The following is a 17359-nucleotide window of genomic DNA, read 5'->3' on the forward strand; positions in this document are numbered from 1 at the left end:
GATCAGAGGAGGTATATGCTTCAGAAGATCCTTCATTAGCATCAATGGCCATCAAGCAAACATAGGCTTTATCCTCTTTGTCTGAAGATGATTCATCAGATGATTCAGCCCAGTCATGCTCTTCAGCAATAAGGCCTTTAGCCTTTCGCTGGTTGTTCTTCATCTTCTTGTATWTCTCCTTCAGTTTTAAGTATTTTTCATCTTTGGTCCTGAAGGAGGAGGAAGAAGATTTAGAAGATGGCGTCGCAGTCTTCTTTGATCTGCATTCACCTGCAAAATGTCTGAACGAGTGACAGTTGTAGCAGACAGCTGAAGCCTTGTCTATTCTTTCAGACTTTGGCTTATTCCTGAAGGATAGCTGAGGAGATCTGCAGAAATTTCTTTTGCTGGAGAACCTTCTAAATGACTTAGTCAGGAGTGCCAGGGACTCATCAAAATCTGTTAGATCAGATTCTGGAATGTCCTCAGAAGAATCTATCTCCGTGATGACCACGGGAGGAAGAGAAGAAACAAAAGGGGTAGAATTTTCAACTGAAGAAGCTTCAAAGATCAAAGCTAAAGGAGAGCTTTTCATTTCCCTTGATTCTTTTACAAGATTTTTTTTCAGTTGATGAGATTGCTCATGGTTAAGCAGAATCCCGTATAAGGTAGAAAGAGAAAGAGTGGACATATCATTTGACATCTTGAGACACATGGAAAAGGTGTCCCAAGACTCAGGAAGGCATTCTAGAAACTTAGTCAAGGTTTCAGAATTAGAATATTCCCTACCGACAGCCCTAAGATCAATAAGAAGGCAATTAAATCTTTGATGTACTTCAGACAGCGTCTCAGACTTTCCACAGAGAAAGCTTTCATATTGTCTTACTAGATTGATATTTCTAGTCTCCTGAACCTGAGTGGTTCCTTCATATTGGACACAAAGTGTATCCCATACGGATTTAGAAGTTTTGAGTTTCATCACTGAGTGATATATCTCATCAGGAAGAGACATAGCTATTATAGACCGAGTACGCGTGTCTATAGCTATCTTCTTCTTGTCCTCATCGCTCCACTGATGTGGAAGCTTTGGAATCTGCCGTTCAGGAATCACGGCAGTCGTAGCTGTTGCTGGAACAGTCGGAACATTAACAAATGGAATATATGGTCCATTTTCTATGTAATCTGGAATTTTAGGATCCACACCTTCCAGAAAGAGGGACATCCGGTTCTTCCAGAGACTAAAATTGTCACGGACAAACCAGAGAGGTTTGGCAAGAGAGCCATTATCTTTTGTTTGTGTGTTTGCAATTTTTAAAGCCATTTGTAAGCACTAAGGTTATCTAAGAAGAGATAAACTAATACAGAAAAACAGCCAAACACAAGGAAAAAAAGAAAACACTGCTCTGATACCACTTGTTGGTCCCGTAAGGGTCTACAAGAAGAGAAACAGTTTGTAGAAGGGGGGATGAATACAAACACAGTATTTTCAAATTTAAAATATATATTGATAGAGAAGATCAATACATATTTTACTAGATTGTTTGCGGAAAGATAAGGTAATAAAAACCTATCTAAACAATCTTTGGTTACACACAATGCTTTAGCAATTACAAGAAAAGAAGTTGCTAAAAGGAAGATCCTTTACTTAAGCTAGAAGATGCTTGAAGTAAGAATTAGGTTAGAGAGAGAGATGAGCACTCTCTACATGGAGAAGAAACACTTCTATCTATATCCAGTGCATTAAATGTCCATTTAATGCAATATGGTAGGTTTAGAGTGTGTGTCAAGCCTTAAGAGGAAGGTTTGTCCTTTGCTACAGTGAATAGTACAAAAGCACTATTCAAGAGCAGACATCCTTACCTAAAGTTGGTGGACAAAGAGTCGACTAGTCGGCTCCATACAGTACAACTTTTGTAAGGGTATGGGTTTTGTCCTTTGTGTGCATAAGGACAAGACAACAACAATCGTGCTAAGCAAGCTTCCTTTGATCGCTGAATGCTGGAATGACCTGAARGTCTCATCATCATTCGCTGAAGCTTGAGCAGTCTTCACACATATGTAGACAGGGTTGTAATCACTGAATACCTCTTCAGATMACGTACTCGYCGRTCTCTAATCTTCAGTTTCAGTCTTCGACGTTTGCTGAAGGTTCTTTGGTGTGAGTGTTGTCTTCTTGAAGTATTGTTGTCTCTGATAGATTTACAATGCAAGTTCTTCAGCGATCACTGAACATACTCGGTGAAGATCGCTGGAACTGAAAATACAGAAACACAAATACAACATGAAAGAGAAAAGGGATTATCATCAAATCACTGAGAGAGAGGATCAACGAAGTTCCTTATTTAACTTAAAAGAGGGAGGAGTCTTTGCGAATTATTTCGGGTGCAAAGCCTCTTCAATAAAGACCTCTTTCTTTCTCCCCCATTTCTYATTTTGTTGATTGAAAGAGAACAAGCATTGGGTATAGCAGGACTTGAACCTGCGACCATTAGGTTAAAAGCCCAATGCTCTACCAACTGAGCTATACACCAAAAACAAGATATAGTAGTAAATAAGGATTGGTGGGAAAAATAAAAGAGGGCAGCCCCTTTTCATCATATCACATTAGGCACGACCCCTCGATTGAATAGTACTATGAAAGTGCATGTATGCTCATATGATCAATATAGAATATTGATATTTGTCTTATCAGTACATTCGAAAATCAAGAAACTAAGGATCAGACATAACGAGGATGACACATCCATGCCTCTTACTCGATCTAGATATCTGAACAAAGAGAAATAAATTTGTACACTGATAATGATCACATAATTTGCTGATTAGCTGAATCACCAAACTTTATCATTTGGGTAACGATGATGTGCTGCTAGATGTCGCTATTCGTTCATAATTATAAATAAGATTTATTATTATTGTCAACGTGATAAATTCCCAATGAGTCATACGCATAAAATGTATATCTAAATAAGCAGAATAAATAATTAAAAGAGTTTAATTATTTTTGTCTTTCGTATGATTTTATGGAATCATATTCTTCTGGGGACATGATTGACAAGTACGGACTTGTCAACATGATGGTTGTGTAAAGGAAAAACAATATCTATAGAAGATATGAGATCTTCTAAAAGAGATTGGGTCACTTTTCCTGCCGAATACCTATGAGATAGGTACTATTCATTATACATACATAAATAGAGAGAGAGGCCTTTGCAAATGTTGTTGGTTCATTAGATGAAAGGGTCGCTAAGAATTGTTCATAGGATCCTCTGTCTCTGTATATATATATCCCTTGCAAATTGTTCTTCCTTTCCTCTTTGGAGTTGAAGATTGTACCTAACATTCAGGAATGTAGCAGATCTTCTCTCTTAGTGTGGGACGTCAAGAGGATTCGGTGCATTTGTGTGGATACCGTGGAGACAATGAGCTAAGTTCCTTGCTAAGATTCAGATACGACATCACAGGTTGCTGCTCGTACCGGTATATTTTTGAAACACACATCCTACCCCGTTTTGTATGGATTCTTGGAGAATACGGTTAATTTTCGCTGAGTGTATGGCTCCTGTATCCCAACACATACATCTTATCCCTCCTAGACCCATCTATGTGTGAGATATATTGGGTTCGTTTGGTTTGGTTTAGTTTAGATATAACAAGCGTCTATACTGATCTTCTTGTCTTTGATGATGATGGGATTCCATTTCGGTTTAGTTAAACTCACTCATGGAAGATCAATCTCCTTCATATATGACAAACCATATGTTTGTTGGAACTTTTAATTATTGACATCAACATGGTCTGTTAACATGTTGCATGTAATTTCTAATCGATTCCTCGGTTTACAAGATGATGATTACATTAACTTTGATCACCCGGATGATTTGACCATCTAAACTGACATAATATAAAAGATTTTGGTGATGTTGGAGTCGATGAATCTTTCATTTCGTGTGGTGAAAATACATTTGAAATTAATATCATGAACATATTAGCTAGTTTCCCAAAATACCCTCCAAATTTAGGGGGAAAGGGCCGGTTATTAGGGAACATTTTGAAGTAGATGGTCATGGTAACTATTTTTTTTAATTACATACATTGATTTCGTTTGTTCAGTACATAACAAAAGCTAACTAAATTGATATTAAGTCCAACATCGAAGTTCATCTATGACTATGAGATTGATATTTGAACTCAAGAAACTATTTATGTATGTTATGACTTAATAGTGTTTGGGCTTATTTCGATGATATTAGAATTTTTGTACTTCAAATGATTTTTGAGAATTTTTGAACGACCCTATATCTAAAGAATCACGGTTTTAACTAAGTAACTCCAAAGTTGAAGGATAACCCATTAACCATGGTATGTTTAGTCCACCATTACCAAACTACCTCAATTTAGCCCATTCTTGAGTTCTAGAATTAAACATCCACAAGGGCATTTTTGTCCATAACAAATTTAAAACTAATTAGGAGTGTTTTTATAATTGCAAACAATAAACGACCATAAATTACATTTTCGACCATTCTTTTTCATTTCTATGTCTTTAAAGAAATTTCAAAAGGTACTTACAACTGCTCAATTATTATCCAATACTTGACCAAAAGATTTGTACTGACCATGCAAAACGAAGTACAACGATTATGCTCTTAATCTTCTCCCAATGATTTGATATTATATATCGATAGAATATGTTAAAGTTGATGTCGGATATAAAGTATCTTTAAGGGCATTTTGGTAAATATACAATGCATGGTCCTATAATGTGAAAACAAAATAGGGAAAAGATGATAGATATTTCATTTAATTGAAACATTAAAAACTTTAGAGTTGAATTCTTTTCATTTCTCCACCAAAGAAAACAAAAAAAAGCCACAATAAAGAGTGAAAGAAAAATGTTTGGAAAGTTACATTTAACCACCACATGTTTTGCCTTTCTAACAATCTTTATCAAATATTTATAGATAATGACATCAGAGGAATATTAGTTATCAACATATTATCCCTTGACCTATATATACCTGTAGTTGAAGATTTCCTTAAAGTTATAATCAAATCATGCAACTTTTATCCTTACTGATAAACATGTAAACGACAATATTTCATCTCACATCCTGATTTTTGTCCGATGACTTAATATACGCTTCCTTCTTGATCCTTCAGTCGTTAGCAACAAAATTGACATTTGGAAAGCTAGTTGTTTGATTCAAAATGTTCAAATCAACATCCACTGATTTAAACATACATAATTCATAAAAATAGTTCAAGAATTTTATCTGTCGACTACATAATTCCAACTTCAATAGCTGCGAGATGGTAAAATAAATATTGTAATCAAATATGGATCTCTGTGTGAAGTCAAGAAAAAACCCTGTCGTATGATATGTTTTTATCAGTAATTGTCATATTTTTTATTACGAATATCAAAATCTATATGCATTTTAAATATCAGTAATTGTCATATTTATTAATCGATACAGGTTTTCATACACTTACCAATTCAATTTAATGAATAGAGCTATAGAATTAAATATATATTCATATATAACTTGAAATTAAAGATAAAATCGTTCGGTGCTCAAAATCCAAAAAAATGATTCATATTTGATGTCATCATCTTTGCTCCCACCATGTTATCATAGTAATTGGAAAACTTTAACATGATGGTGAAAACTTTAATGTTCAGATGGAAATAAATTGTAGGGTCAAAGTTCGTTGGTGTTTTCATTCATTACATAATTATCACATATTCTTCACATTTTAACACATGCTTTCTTTTCTTCTTTTCATACCCAGTATTTTTTTTTATTTTATTAACTTGGATATCCAACCCGGTATGCAAGATTCCCAATATTTTGGTTACCCATTTCAAAATACTTAATGGGTTTATCTTAAAATTAAAAATGGGTTTGTTTAACATTGAAAATAGAGGTAAATAGTTTGATGGTTGCCTTTGTTCCCAAAAAGAAAGCTTTAGGGAAGATGGTACAAAGAGGGTTGTTATTTTGGAATGTTGCTCTTAAATTTATGCACATGGGAACAAGGCTGTTTATTTGAGGGCTCCTTCTTGTGTCTTTGGTGGGGAAATATGCTTTGGTTCACCCAAACAATGACTACCCCACACAAGGGCTACCCTCCCCCTAATCTTGTCTTAATAGTCCCAAGACATGTTTGGGCCATGTGCCCTTCATGGGTCCTACAAAACCTTTCTAACCCATAAACCAAAACCTTACCCCTTAACCTCTTATGCATCTTGATTCACTTTTTTTGGTTTAAAAACTCAACCACTGTTTTATAAGGGAAAAAAGAATCCATAATTTTCAAAAAAGAAATGTCTTCCAACAAGAAATTATGATATATATATATATATGTTAAAACATATATTCTTATAAATCAAAATCAAATGAATTGATCTAAAGTTGATGGTGTAGGTGGGGTTAGGACTTGTCTCTATTTAGGTTAAGGTGGCTAGCCAACTTGTATCTATATGACAAGATTGGAGAAACATAATGACCAATTTGAATGACCGCTATCCTCTTTTCATTCACGACAATTAAAGACGTTGTGACACATTTTGGCAAAAAAAAAACATTGATGTTTTAAACAGTTGTTACCTGTCAGGAAACGATAAGATAACATTTGTCTGTAGTGTCTTGGTACATTTAATTGATTGACAGGTGTGGATGGATAATTTCGTCATTATAACCTATTTACCGCATTTAGAATTGACAGACTTCACAGTTCATAGTGACAGTTTGATCGGAAAAATGTACTTTGACTTGAAGATTTTGCATACCACTTTGTATTTTGTAACTTTCACAAGTGGGAAGGACATAACGTAAATTTCATTCGTTTTTTATCTCTATACGCCAAATATATGAACTTATTATTTTTGCTTAAAATCCAAGGGGATCATATTCGTTAATTTTAAATTCTTAACTAAGATTGTGTTTCTAAGAGCAACGAAAGGGTTTAATTACTTATTTATGCCGACATATAATCATCAAAGCTATAAGTTTTTCCATCTGGATGAATCTTGATGATTCATGTGTACGTTCGAGCCTATTTGTTTCTCCATCTGAATGAATCTTAATGGTTTTATATGTGTGTGTGTGTGTGTTAGAGTCTGTTTGTTTTTTACTTAGGGGTTGTTTACTAAGCTCTTAACACGTTTTACCGGTTAGAATCTCTTATCCAGGTAAGAGTTTAGTTTGTTTACTAAAATAATAAATTTCCATGGTTGATGACCATGCTTCTGTCTGGATTATGGATAGAACCCATGCTTACTCCGGTTAGCAGCTTACGTTACCTACAACTTTTTGGAAGAAAAAAGTTAATATTTTTTAAGCAAAAACTAATATTTTTATGAATAAAATACTTTAAATTGATGTTTGTTTTAAATTCTATAGGAGTGTAATTGTCATTTTTATTCAGTTAACACTTAATACAAAACATCAAGTAAACATTAATTTTTCGTCAACACTTAACTCAGTCAGACCTCTTATTTTAAGCAGACATCTTATCCTAGTTAGTACTTACCATTTTTTTTATAAACAGCTCCTTAATGAGCTCAGTGACTGCTGCATTTAACTTAGTTATTAATGATCAAATAATGCTTGTTTCTGCCTGAATTTTAAGCAGTAGCTAAAAGTAACTGAATTGAATAACAATATGCCTCTATTCTTCACATTTGAATATGTCTTAATAAGGAAAAAGAACATTTAATCATTTAGGGTTTCGGATCAGTTTCACCAATCATTTATTTGAATCTACCGAGCACTATAAGACATAAAATTGGTACAAGAAAAACTTGTTCAAAATCATCAGTTAAATAATTTCTATTTTGCATTTATAAAAAATTGTACTACTTGATCACGCGTAATTAAAACATCTTTCAAAAGTTACACTTTCACCCCGTTAAGTTAGTTCTAGAAATTACACTTTTCACCCTCTCACTTTTTAAAAGGAAATATTTCCTCCAAATGTTGATTAAATAAAAAAAACACGAATAATATCATTTTAAAAATAAAATATGATCTCGTATTCCAAGAAACGTTGTTCAAATGAAAGTAAAATAGAGAATGATAATCTCTGTCATTTAAACGTATTTTTCGTAATTTATCGAACACACACGATTCAAACTCGAAGCACGCTTACTAATTGATCATAGTTTAGTAAACGCGATTCCGATGGTCAAGCATGAATAGTTTATCTGAATCGTACAACATGTTATATAACAGATTCAAGTTAAACACCATTTATCTTTCTTCCGTGTATGGTGCATACCCATGGTAACGGTTTCGACGAGTTTCATGGAATTTTTCGTTTGATTACACTTATTAAAATCATCATCATTGATATACCACGAAATTGAGGATCAAAATTTCTTCATAGATTTAAAATGTTAAATAGCTAAAAATATATATTTGAAACAACTTATACTTTTCTACAAAAACACTTATCAACTTATTATAAGTTAGAAGGGTTTACCTTCTTCAAAAACTTCTTATTACCTGTTTAACACCGGTATAAGTTGTTTATGCAAACATTCAAAAGTGCTTATTACCGGTATCACACCAAAATAAATCAATAAGTTGTTTTTATAAGCAATTCCAAACACCCCTAAAATGTTTCTTGAAGGATAAAAATAACTCATGTTAAACAACTTTCAAATATAATTTAATATATATAATTTGTTTCAATTGGTTAAAATTGAAATGAAAGATGTTCATACAAATAATAAAACAATAAGGACAAATATATATATATATATATATATATATATATATATATATATATATATAGAAAAAGAAAAAGAAAAAAAAAAGGGGGGGGGGGGGTAAAAAGGTCAAATGAAAGAAAATGGAGTTATTGAAAAAGGCCAAAAAAATCCAACCAGGAAAAGCCTGCTTCTGATTTGAAGTACCACTTACAAAATATTTAATTTATTTAAAAATGAAAATTGAAATGTCAGATGATAACAGAAAAGCTGCTAAACAGTTGGAAGGAGGAGAAGAAAGGACATATCATTTGGCCGTTTCTTTTCAAAACAGGTGCCCACCTTCCCATTTCTTTCATTTCCATCTTTTTTTTCATTATTTTATCAAATTCTTTTTAAACTCATTTTTATTTTAAAGTATTGCTTAAAATGTATTATATAGTGATATTTATTTTATTTTTACGGGTTGGATTCAGGTAAAGAGTAAGTTAGGATAAAAAGCATAACAATAAATTTCTATTATTGGATCAATACTAATTAAATGTCAATGTTTAATGAGGTGTATTTGATCAATTCTCTTCTAAAACGTAATTAATTGATGGACATAAGATTAAAATTGATCAAAGGTTTAGATCTATTATTACGCTTCTAACTGTAACTTCTCTTCTCACACGATCATTCGTGTTACTTTTACATGACAAAAAGTTCCTACACTTAATATGGTTAATGTTCAATCCATGAAGTACATTATGTGCTCCTCATATGAGGGGCAAATCTGTCCTTTTACCTGTTTCCCTTTTTCCTTCTAAAAATTAAATAAATATTATATAAACTAAATTAATATTATATGTATGTATAATTGTATAATTGTATATAAATCTCTCTCTCTCTCTCTGTCCTCTCTTTGAACTCCCCCCCCCCTTTTTACGTTCAACCCCCTCTCCGGTGAACCCCTCTCCTTTCATCGATAAAACACAGCTGCCACCACCCCTTTTCTCCGAAGAAACACCTCCTCACTTTCGGTACTAACGTGGTCCACCATATGGACAATATCACTTTCTTTTAGGTATTATTTACTTTCGGGTAATTTGTGAAGCAACATGACGATTCGGGTCCACCAGATATAGAACATCACTTTCTTCAAAAGCACATCCAATTTTATCTTCTCCAGTGTTTTCTTCTAGGGTAATCTATGAACCCCCTCCCTCGATTCTCACCATGAACAACATCATTTTCTTCAGGAGGTTTTTGCATCATTTGCTTCGTTTCTGCCACAAACATCGATGCTCTCTTTTGGGGGGTTTTTTCTATATCGACTTGTTTCGCTTCAAGGACAAGGATTTAGGATTCTTTTTGATTTCAGGGATTTAATTTAGGCATTGATGTTATATATGATTTATTTTGACAATTTTTCTAAATGAACCCGTACTTACTAATTTGCATCTACTTAAGAAACCTAAGTTGAAGTTGAAGGTGTTAACACAATGAATCTATCTGTTTTATGAAATGCAAAACAATGACCATTGATGTCCTTAATGCGTTTTAGAGAGCAAAACCAAAAGGAACACATAGGACATTACCAACATTTTAATTCACTCTATTTTGAATTACTTACTTTCATACCAAAATTGATTTATTACACAATTTAATTATAAATTTGACTAATTATCAAGTATCTAAAACACTCTTCATAATCATAAACATAATCATAATCATAATCATAATCATTCTCACTTATATATTGAAATAATTTCTAGCCGGTTGTGACACTCGTTAATTCCAAGAACATACTCTGTTTCACAAAAAACATTTGTTCTAAAATGTAATTTTATAAATAAGAAACATTGATTAATTATGAAAATGATGTCTTCATGTTGTTGCGAATAAGAAAATTTTGGTTTCTCGGACTTCACATTTTCACTATTTGTTTAGGTAATCGACAAACTGATTTCTTTGTTACTAAATGTCTTATGTTTTAAAGTTTGTGATTTCGATATATATATTTGAGTGTAAAAGTTGATAACATTTTTTACTAAAGCTCGATAATCGACATTCAAAGTTGGCCAAGACGTCAATTCACATCAAAAACTTCCAACTATATACAATGAGGATCACTTGGAGCCATTGTGAACCTAACTTAAGGGAGCATAAGTTTAGTTTAGACAATTAATTGTTAAACAAATTAGTTTGAAAAAGGAAATACGAACCCAATTCTGATAAACCCAAATTTGAAATATAAACCCATTGTGTTAGAACAATCAGGTAGCGTTTGGTATACATACATGATTGAAAATGAATGAACAAAATATAATTAAACAAGACTAAACAGGTCAATAAGATAGCACTGGACATGACAATACTTGATAAAACAAGTTGTCGTTTGGTACGACTAGGACTGGATATATAAGCTAGGACTAGACAAGTAGCCCCTAAACTAATATTACATATATACCCTAAAATTATATTATATATATAATAGTTATAAACACCATGTATCAAGTAAATATTTAAATAATTTAATTAAAACATCTTTACAGAATTTTCTACATAAATACATACATATATAATAATAAGAATTTATATAATTAATTGTAGTTCAAAAAAACCCGGTTCAAACAAAGACAAAACTATGTTTTTTTTCAGTTTGAAAGATCCTTGTGCACTGGAGGAGGCATGATGGAGGTTGTTGCATTGAAAATGGTGGTGGGGGTAGAGGTGGTGGTGACTGGTGGACGACGATGACTATGGATGATATGAAGACTATGGACAGTGGGGGTTGTGGCAGTCTACAATGGCAGATGAGGTAGTTGTGGTTGATATGGTGGACGTAAAGGTGGTGGTGGGCGGTTGTAGTGGTAACTCATGGTGGTGGACAACAGTGACTAAGGGGCTGTTTGGCAGTTGCTGAATGATTTAGTGCAGAATAGTTAAGAGGTCAGAATAGTTAAGAGGGTCAGAATGGTTAAGTGCTGAATAAAATAATGTTGTTTGGTAACTGTTTTTTGAATGACAATAAATTACCATTTTAACCCTCATCTAACAAATACCCATTATTCCATTTTAACCTTCACTTTTTGTTCCTCTTTGCCCTCATCTAACAAAAACCCATTATTCCAGTTTAACCTTCACTTTTTGTTCCTCTTTGCCCTCATATGCAAAATGGTTAAGACGGGTTGTGTAACCATTAAGAGCCTTTTTTTTTGCCAAACACCCTTAACCTCTTACCAATTAAGAGGTTGGCTCTTAATGTAACCATTAAGAGCCAAACAAACAGCCCCTAAGGAGGATGTAAAGATGATGTATAAAAGGGGTAGTGGAGGTTGTGTAATACCCATGTTTTTTTAGAAGTCTAAGGGGTGATTGAGTTATTTTATCCATTCTAGGGGTTTATTTTTGATATTTAGGAAACCCTTGCATGAGGGTCACCTTCTCTTTTGTTCCAGGCTTGTGCTTTACTTAAAACCGCTCCTTCAAAATTTAGTGCAAACTATTTGTGTGTGTGTGTGTGTTCTTAAGAGAAATTCCACCAGGAAGAACTAGAGGAAAGAACCTTGAAGAATTCCATCTTATTTTCTTCGTTTATTGAGGTAAGACTTCTTGTTTAATGGTTCTTTTCATAAGTTTCTTTAGATTTTAGGTAAATTTTTGGGTTAACCAAAGTTTTGATGATAAATCAAGTTCATGATTGATTTTATGTTGCTTTTCAAATCTTGAAGTAGATTCTAGTAAATTCTCTCTTTTGATATTCTCCACCTCCTAACCATTGTCTTGCAAATTTATTATTAGAAGATGGGATTCAACCCAAAGACTTTGATACTCTTGTTGGAACTAAAAGATTTGGGGTTTATGTGTCTTTAGTTCTTGGTAATATGAATAATTAGTCCTTTAGTGAGGGTAAATTACAGATTTTATCTGGTTATTAGTTTGGTTTTGGAGTTTGAATGAAAGCTAAGAAAACAGATGCAGAAAAGACGAAACAGTGGTTCCTATGACCTAAGTCTTCTCGTTTTCCTTCTGTGTCGTTTTGGGGTCTTTTGGGGTATCTATAGGTGTCTTAAAGAATGTTTAGAGTTGTGGTGGAGTTTATATTTTATATTATGATCCATGCTTACCTGATTCAGATTCAAGTGTTTTGTTTTGATCGTCTGTTTCGGTTGAAGTTTAAATTCCTTGTTTATCATCATTGAGGTGAGTTTTCTTGTAACCATTTTCGAACTGAAGTGCATATATTACCAAACGGTTATTACTTTGATGTTATACTAGATTGATATGTTTGAATTATTATAGTTAATTGTGATACGATACTTTTACATGTTAAAAATCAACACATGTGGTGTAATGATTTGAAATTTGGGTTAAAGGAATTTACATAACAGAACCAGGGTGCGTTGGGACTATGATGGTCCATATATATATATATATATTGTTGATTCTCTCTCTCATTGATTTGATGATAATCCCTTTTACCTTACGAAGTATAATATTTATGTTATTTAGTTTCAACGATCTTCATTGAGTGTATTTAGTGATTGTTGAACATGTATTGTAATTCCTTCAAAGACTGTTATATTCAAGAAGACAAAACTCACACCACAGATCCTTTAGCGACGTCGAAGACGAAAGCTGAAGATTATAGAACAGCAAGTTCGTGATCTGAAGCGGCATTCAGTGATTACAAACTCGTCTACATATGTGTGAAGTCTACACAAGTTTCAGTGAATACTGAAGAGACCTTCCAGCATCATCACAATATTCAAAAATCAAATGAAACTTACCAAATACAATTGTTTTTGTCTTGTCCTCCCTCACACAAAGGACAAATCCATACCTTTTCTAGAGTATGGTATAGTATGGAGCCATTCTGTTGACTCTATAGTGCTTACCTACTTTATGAAAAGAAGACTGCTTATATACAACCAAAAGGACAGTTTACTATAGCAAAAAACAAACTTTTCTCCAAAAGCTTGACACGTGTTCCGTACCTTCTAAATTGGATTTAATGCAATGGGTATAAATAGCTGAGTGTTCTCCTCTCAGTTATCAATCTTCCTTACTATTAACTTACCCAAGAAGTTACTCCTCTCTCTACACTCAGTCTAAGAGAAAGAACCACTTTGAACAAGTGAAGAGCACTTTGATTTTTATCTTTATTTCTTGTAGCAAATATTTTCTCTTTGCTATTTATAATTGTGTGTACCTTAGATTGTTTAGATAGAAACTTTACCTTATCTATTCCGCAAACAATCTGTAAAATTTGTATTGATCTTCTTTATCAATATATAATTTTTAAAAGTGAAAGTTTATGTGTTTGTATTCATCCCCCACCCCTTCTACAAACTGATTACCTATAACTCTTGTAGATCCAGTTGGGACCAACAAGTGGTATCAGAGCAGAGTTTGCTTTTTATGTTATTTTGTTGTTTTATTGGTATTTTATTATCTATTCTTTTTTAGATAATTTACTTATGTTAAAATGGCTTTACAAAACACTAGCACCCACTTTCACGATAATGACTCTCTTCCCAAACCTCCCCGTTTCATCAGAGACAACTTCAGTGTCTGAAAGAATCAGATGTCTCTATTCTAGGACGGTGTGAATCCTGAGATCCCATACTATATAGAGAATGGACCTTATGTTCCATGCGCTATCTCTCCAGCAGTTCTTGCAACTGCTACGACTGCCGCGATTCCTGAAGGGTAGTAACTAAAGCTCCCTCATCAATGGAGTGATGAAGACAAGAAGAATGTGGCTTTAGACACTCATGCGAGGTCTATACTATCCATGACTCTTCCTGACAAGGTATATCACTCAGTGATGAATCTCAAAACCTCAAAAACCATGTAGGACACTTTATGTGTTCAATATGAAGTTATTTCTGTAGTACAAGAATCAAGGAAGATAAATCTAGTAAGACAATATGAAAGCTTTCTTTGTGGAAAGACTGAAACTTTGTCTAAAGTACATCAATATTTTAGTTGTCTTCTTATTTATTTGGGAACAAAAATATTCCAACTCAGAGACGCTGACAAAGTTCCTAGAATGTTTGCCAGAATCATGGGATCATTATACCATGTGTCTCAAGATGTCCAAGGACATGTCCTGCCTCTCTTTTAGTACCCTTTATAGGATATTGCTTAATCATGAGCAATCCCGTCAGCTGAAGAAGAAGCTTCTTAAAGACTCTAGGGAAATAAAAAAAACTCTCCGTTAGCTTTGATCTATGATTGCCCTTCAGCTGACCCTTCTATTTCTTTTATTCCTTCTATTTCTTATGTATCTATCACTGAGTTAGATCCTTCTAACTCTGAGGGCTTGTCAGATGCTGATAACTCATACATTGCTCCCTGCAATAATCCATACTTCTTAAATCTTAAAAATATCACATTGAACTAATTTCTCAATTTGTATATATATATATATATATAGAGAGAGAGAGAGAGAGGGAGATTGATTATTATATAACCCTTGACATTTGTGCAACCAATACAACTCAATCTCAACCGTCCATTTCATTTGATTAATATGTGATTTTATAGAAGTTTTGATTGTTTCCTAATATAAAGTATTAATCATAATTAATGAACCATATTCATCTTCCATAAATATTCAAATAATAATAAATGAACTCCCATTATTTCCATAAATATCTCAATTTATTGGGTTGCATTGGTTGTACAAATGCGATGAGTTGTATTTGAAACGAACTCTCTCTCTCTCTCTCTCTCTCTATATATATATATATATATATAGAGAGAGAGAGAGAGAGAAAAAAAGAGAGAGAGAGAGCTTGGTTCAAATACTAACCAATTTTTTTGTGTTAACTATGTTAACCAAGCTCAACCAATCATATTCCATCTTTTCCTTTGATTCAAATGTAATTCATATATTAAATACAAGAGTATTTAAGTAATTTGTCATTTTATGTAACTCCCAAATAATTAATTGAGAGTTACAAATTTGAAAATATCACAATTGATCATGATGCAATATTGACATTGGGGTTTCACATGTGTTCATGTTCTATAATTTACATTTATTTTAATCGACAGTTCTCACCTTTGACATATGAACACATCATAAATCACACAACCTTAGATGTCGTGATTCATAAGTGTTCATGTATATTCAAGTCACTAGATGTTCATATGAATACATTTACACACACACAAAACATGTGAAAACATGTGAACACGTATGAAAACACACAACCCTAGATACCTTGGTTCATAGGTGTTCATGGACTTACAGTAGAGTTGGCTCCTGAATATACATAAGATGTTCATATGTCTAATCTTTTTTGTTTGATGTGGTTTGAAGATATACACAAGTTGTTCATACGGTTCACATGTTCACATGTCTAATCTTTTTTGTTTGATGTGGTTTGAAGATATACACAAGTTATTCATATGTCTGACAACTCGTGTATCAAAGATAGATTACTTTTTACCTAAATACCCTTTGATATTTTGTTCATATATGTTAATTGAAAATATTAATTTAATAATTAATTTTTAAATATCATTAAATCACAACCGTTTATTATTTAAATTAACGGTCAAGATCGGTTAACAAAGTTAACACGATAATCTTGGTTAACATTTGAACCAACCCCTATATATATATATATATGTTCACAGTTATATATAAATGAGTGATATAAAGATGGTGAATAGATTGAAAAAAATATATATTTAGAGAGTGTACGTGATGGTATAATTGTCTAATGTACATATTAGTAGATACTCAACAATCATATTAAATACTAGAAGTAAAAGGATATCAGGTTCATCGGGTTGGGATGAGTTCAAATAAAAGTAATCAATATCATCCCAATACCTACGATTTGAAGATTTTACAACTCGGTTGGACATCGGGTTGCTTTGGGTTGAGTTATTTGCTAGGTCGGGTTGATCAGGTTGGTCGGGTTTTTTAGCACCCCTACCTATAATCCAATGGTCCTAGGGCCTAACTCCACACCATTTCATCCCCAAAATTCCACGATGACTTCATGTCAACTCTACTAGGCCACAACTTCTACACATGGGTAATGGTGCCTAACTTCACATAAATTCATCACCGTAATACCTAGGCTCCCAAAGTTCAACTCAATAAGAGAGCACCTCCACAATACTCACGATCCCGAAGTCCAACCCAACGGGTTTCTCTTTGCAATACCAACTACCATTATGCCTACATAATATTGATCTCAAAACTAGGACATTAGGACTCCTCAAATATTAATACGACTAACTTACATGCCTATGGATCCAATGCATTTCAGTTTACACTTACATGATCCCAATTGAATGACTAATGCACATAAGGCATGTAATATTCTACAAATATGAATTAATTGTACTATAATCTAAAACTCCATATTGAGCTTTTAAAACCGGACAATGTCCCCAAATCTCATTTGAAATAAAATCAGGCCAAAAGGCCGCATAAAACAATTCATTATTTAAACAAAGCTAATGTAAATCACATAAGCCAAAAACATAAATTTTCCAATATCTAATAGTTAATGGTAACTATATCATGAATAGGTCCATAACTAACATTTATCGAAGTATAATAGCCAAGAGGCCTATAACCATAGGGTTTGCATTTCCAAAATCTCTACAAAAGCAAGGGAGTTGCTTATCAATTATTTATACACT

General features: G+C 33.1%; 1 non-coding gene across 1 annotated transcript; it reads right to left on the bottom strand.

Moving 5' to 3' along the window:
• Positions 1-2437: 2437 nt before the first annotated feature.
• Positions 2438-2510, bottom strand: TRNAK-UUU. Its single transcript has one exon. It is a non-coding gene; the product is annotated as a tRNA-Lys (tRNA).
• Between the last annotated feature and the right edge of the window lie 14849 nt (positions 2511-17359).

This window comes from Cynara cardunculus (assembly GCF_001531365.2).
Source record: "Cynara cardunculus var. scolymus isolate 2C chromosome LG 2, CcrdV1, whole genome shotgun sequence".
NCBI classification, from domain to species: Eukaryota; Viridiplantae; Streptophyta; class Magnoliopsida; order Asterales; family Asteraceae; genus Cynara; species Cynara cardunculus.